Source organism: Patella vulgata, chromosome 1, assembly GCF_932274485.2.
Source record: "Patella vulgata chromosome 1, xgPatVulg1.2, whole genome shotgun sequence".
Classification (NCBI taxonomy): domain Eukaryota; kingdom Metazoa; phylum Mollusca; class Gastropoda; family Patellidae; genus Patella; species Patella vulgata.
The window spans coordinates 17,822,414-17,828,413 of NC_065879.2; positions in this window are offsets into that span (position 1 = coordinate 17,822,414).

Genomic DNA, 6,000 nt, shown 5'->3' on the forward strand with positions numbered 1-6,000 from the left:
CACTGCTCTACATAGTTACATACTGCTCTACATGGTCACATACTGTTCGAATAATTGATTAATTCTACAACGTGTACACAGGGTCTTTCTTTATTGTCCCAACATACCAGGCGTTGTTATTTGACAGATCTAACCTTCTGCTAAACTGACTAGCAGAAACCACACTGGAAAATCCCAGGATGTTTCTAAGCCAACATCGGGATCGTTCCCATGACCTCAGGGTCGTAAGTGTGGGGGTGGGGTGGTACACCTCCAGCGAAAAATGTAGTCGGTCGCAAAATAAATGCAGTCGGTCGCAAAATAAATGCAGTCGATCTCAAAATAAGTGCTCACTGAATTAATACACTATTATATTCAGTTACAGTGAATTGCTCAGTTAGTAGTACCACTAGTGAGTCGGACGACAGACTGTAGAATTGTTATTTCTACTTTCACTAAACAGCCTCAAGACTCTGTCCCATTTCTTATCCTCTCGTTAAGGAGAATTTGATCCCATTTGTCATGACATTGACTATAATTTTTCAGGCCCAGTCCCCCAAAATTAAAAGGTCAGTTACATATCTGATTTTATTTTGCGCCTGCGCCGCTAGATTCCATTATGGCATTATTCTTCCACTCCTCTGTGGTCTTATACTGCCCCGGCACTGTCATATTCCCGGTTATAGTGAAAGGTCCAGTTAGTAGTACCGCTGGTGCGTGGGTCGTGGGGCGTCAGACTGTACACATTTTAATATTCTGACAACTCGGGCAAAACAGGAATTTGCTCCCAGCAATGACCTCAAGTGTCAGGATATTGGTTCAATTTTTCAAAATTTTCTCAGGTTGCTTAGTGTTATATCGGCATTTTTGCTAAACACCCCACAAACAAAATCGTTATGTACGCCCCTGCTCATGATACACTCTAGATGACACTATTTACAGTCAGTTTTTCAAAATCTTTCTTGCGCGCATTAAAATAAACATAGACATGCTCTATTCCAACAACAATTATATACAAATACTGAGAAATTATTATTTAAAGAATGACTTAAAAGAATATAAAGAGTAAGACAAAACCGAAATTAGAGTTCATTAATATTTGATTAGTAAAATGTTGGTTATGTCCGTCTTTTTGACTATCAGTGGCCCCAATCCAGGAGTTCTGTTTATTCCAGTTGAAAGCCACGGCTGATCGTATCAAAACCTGCCCTGTTGCCCAGTCTGGAATTACTATATACCAAATGTCCCCTCCTTGACTGACACGCCTTCTCAGCATCGTCCCAAGACATCCAGTCAATGTCCAACATGTAACAGTGGTTACCATAGAGATATACAGGTTCTGATTCGTATAGTCTTCCATCGCATTTTGTCAGATTTAAAGCTGTTAGAAAGGCATCAAAAGGATGAGCAGTGTGGTATAAAAGCGAACAAAAGGTGGGTGTTAGTGTTTATATAGAATAAGAAATACCCAGTTCCGTAGACGAACCTATCGCTACTTAATATAGGAATGGTTAATTGAACTTAGATTGTAGATGCCGAAGCTAATAGAAAAGAATATTGATAAAACGGAAAACTGCAAAAAGTCATTTAGATTTATATGAGGATAGGATAGGACAGGATAGGATACATTATTGACAACAATTTTAAGAATTGAATATAAAGATGTTCTCATAAATACAGAGAAAAAAACCCAAACAAGATTAAAAAAAAAAAAAAAACGAAAAACAGAAAGTCCATTTTGACTTACCAGATATAATTTGAGTAAAAACAGCAAATATTAGTAAAAGCGAAAATATTTCATTCATGCTGAATTTGATGAATTTGAAGCGTTGACCTTAAACTGACCGAACCAACAGGACAACGACCGTGATACCATAAACTAGTCGATGTCTCCCTTCACCTTATATACTCCCCTCGTCTCAATTTTATTTAAAGAGGCGCATCTCACCAGGTTTGATAATGGAGTATATATTGTATGGTGAAGGCATATATTGTTGATCATTTTATGTGTCTTTTAGAAAGTTTACATAATCAAAAGTACTCCTTTCACAAAATATTGTCCAAAAGAGAATTCTAGTCAAAGTTTAAAGTTTTCGTTACAAGCCACTATCTTGATACATGTGTGTTGAATAAAGTAACTTAACAATTCGGGACCGTTTATTTTTTTGTGAGTGCTTATTTGGATTACAATAAATGTATTTAAAGCAAAGTAGCGCATTGTTTTTTTACTTATATGGTCTGTTGTCACTTTAAGTTGTGTTTAAGGAAGAAATTTTGGATATATGGGTATTTGTATATAAACGTATGATACAACATGAGTATTTGTTATATAATAGTAGAACTAGATCTATACAGTCATATAATATGATTCACAAATACACCATAACTAGATTATATACTGATAACTTCTTTAAATGTAAAGTTAACGTAGAAAAAATCAAACTTATACATAAATGGGCCTCCAAGTTTATTTTCAACAACACCAGAACATTATTGAATTCCGGTGGGCAATCGCTGGCGCCATGCTTTGCGGACGGACAAATTTTACCACAAATTTTACCGGATATTTCTTCTTTTAACCACCCCGCGCCACCAAACTCCCACCCCCACAAAGCCTATCTGGCGCATACTCCAGAGCAGCCATGAAATAATTCAACAAACAATCTTGTCTTTGTCTAAAAAATATTGGTATTATTTTAAAATTATTATTGATTTGTATACAGATTAATTAAAAAAATGAAATGTTAAAAAAAATAAAAATAAATGAATATAAATATACTTTATAATAATAATAAATATAGGTTATAAAAATTATTTTAGATATATAAAATATAGACAAATTAAACATACTTATATGGATATACTACTACTGAATTTATTAACATGATACGTTTCAATACACATGCAGGTATCGTTATCAAGCAAATAATTGTGGTGCAATACATAGATAACAATTGGAAACCATATAACATTAATGATTAATCTGTTATTTGGTTTCCAATTGTTAACTATATATTGCACCATATTTTTGTTAAATATCATTATTTGCTTGATAACGATATCTTTATGTGCATCGAAACGTAGCATGTTAAAAAATTCAGAAGTATTATATCCATATAAGTGTTTTTAATTTGTGAAATCTACCTCTATAAAATATAGACATCATAATAAAAATAAACGGAGGTGTACATTTTTGTATCTATAGATATAAATAAAAATGCATCATATTTAAATGTATATATAAAGTTATATAGTTCTATATTTAACCGGATTTAAACAACAATCTAAAAGATTTAGTTATTCTTCGCTTGAATCGGTTTAAAATATTTTTAGAAGGTTTTGATTTTGGCTTCCTTTCTTCTGTGGTCTTTATGTCCTCGCTGTTTTTATTAGTTTCAGTTTTCACCAAGTCAGCCATATTATCGTCTTTGATTGGAGCTTCTTTGGTAATATTAATATCTAGAAATGTAGGAAGGTTTTGAAATTATTACATGTCCGTGTCTATAAATATAATCACTATAATATAAAACCTATAACAGATTTTCTTGATATTTATTACGACTTAATAACACGGGCGGGCTGCCGAAGACGAGCATACATGCATTGTGCAGTAAGAAAATTTGCTCGGACAGCGCCGCTACCGCCTACTCTTATTTCGAATTTCAGCTGTCAAGGAATCTTTTACGAGCACACAACGTGTACCGTTACACGGGTCCTCGTTTTTTCCCCATCCGAACGACTCAGTGCTGTTCCTGGCCAGGCCCTTCGTCCTGCACGTCTGACACATGGGAATCAATGTGGAAAACGAGGACTGTTGTTATTTATTGTTATTTATTACTGAACAGCAAATGATTTATTATCTCACGTGCTTTGCATGCGCTGATTACATGTAATTTGTACCTGGAATTATGTTTTTCTGGAAGTAATAACCTTCTTCAAAGGGGTTTAAGAAGCGGGGATAATCCTTAATCTTTATTTCTTCACATCTTTTGTCTACACATCTCACAGATGCTTTGCTAGCTGCTATTTCTTCCAGGAATTTCTTATATTCTATAGAAAATAAAGTAAGCAAATATTAAATTTTAATGATAATATCACAGCTATATTATTATAAAAAAAATGGCTTAGGGAATGTGGTTTTACACGGCGCCAGTGATCTTTATTTCTCCATATAAGTCAGAAAATAGTATATTCTTATTGCCCACAACAAAATAGTGCAATGGCAGGTTTATTACATAGCGAGCAGCATTGCGAGCAGCATTGAAAGATGAAATTTCAATTCAATATATCTTTGTATATACTGAATGGAATTGAACCATTTTTTGGACTGATATTCCTATTAGAGCTTCGTCTTTCACGATATTGTAGTTTGCATGCGGATTCATATCGCGCTAAAATGACGGAATTAGATGTTAATAAAATAAACTTACTCAATTCGAAAGGAGTGTCGTCAAAAATACTTGGTTGTCGTCTTGGTATAAAGACAGAAGATGGCCTCTTTATGTCTGTGGTTTGTTGACTGCCATGTTTATAATCAACATATTGGTTGATGATAGGACAACTCTTGTTGATATACAGAGTGGATTTTCTTTCTTTAACTAAAACCTTATCCTGCACAGCGGATATGATGATATGATCATCGTATAATCGTTGATATTTTACTTCTGAAAGTATAAAAATGAAATATCATATTAGTTATTAAAGGCTAGATTATGTTTTGACAAACCAGTTTCGAAATGAAATGAAATGGAGTTTAACGTCCTACTGTTCTACTCCTAAACTGGGTTAATGAAGACGGGCATACGCCATACAGTGTGCTATGAAAGAAATTTTGCCCGGGCTGCGGTACTACGGCCTACTCTTATATCGAATTCCAACTGCCAAGGGATCTTTTACGTGCACGCCAATATGTGCACGGGACATCCGAACGACTAGACAGCTGTCTTTGTTAGGCCCTCCGTTCTGCATCACTGACAAGGGGAAACCATGCCGGAAAATCTGGATAAACTTTCTCGGCCATTGCAGGGATCGAACACCCGACCTCCATGCTAGAGAGCCAACGTCTTACCCACTTAGTCACGTGATCCCCAAATGAGTTTCGTAATAAGCGTCCAGTTTTGCAAAAAATATAACAAAATTGGGCGTTTATTACAGAACTGGTTTCTAAACACCCTAAGTATAAGATATAAAGTAAATAAACAATAGGATATACTCTAGAAAGCACAAATTACAGTCAGCGTTTCAAAAATTATCTCGCGCCCGGACGTTAGAGAACCCTCCCGGACATGCCCCAGTCTGTCCCTATGCCTTTGTATTCGTTTTAAGCACCGTTTGTCTTGCGAAGTTGTGGCTGATGGCAGGAACAACAATAACGGTTACGACATTTTGTTACAGGTTTTGAAAAACAGTAAATAATATTTGAATTTCTAATATTTTTCAGAGCAATGTCCGAGAGAATATAAAAATAGATTCATAACTTTGATGAAAAACATCAATAACTCACCTTTGTAGCCCATGGTGTATTTCTTAGAAAATTAAGATTAATAATCTGCGAAATCCAGTAACTAAAAGAATAAAAAGTAAAATATATCTTTAAATAACCTAATAATAAAGCGACGATAAAAACTATAGCAGAAATATTGAGGTTAGAATATTACCTTTGCCAAAAAAAGCGTTGAGAATCCAAAAATACGTCCTACAAGAATACGATTCTATCTGAACATTACGTAATATTATTGTGACGTCACAATTGATTTTATATGACGTTTTTGATCTGTGAAGGTCTATTTTTAGCTTTTTATTCTTCCTAGGAATTTTTAACTTAAGGAATTTAGGCCTATACGTTTCGTAGAGATTAAAATATACACTTTTCCCCGTCGTTCACATTAATTTTTTATTTATTTCTTCGCTAAGATTTAGTGCCGGTCAATCCGGATGGGTACGGCTTTGTCATCGAGGCAACATATCTTTATCTCTTCAATTGAATGCTTAAAATAATACAATGCACTTCTTCTTAATGTC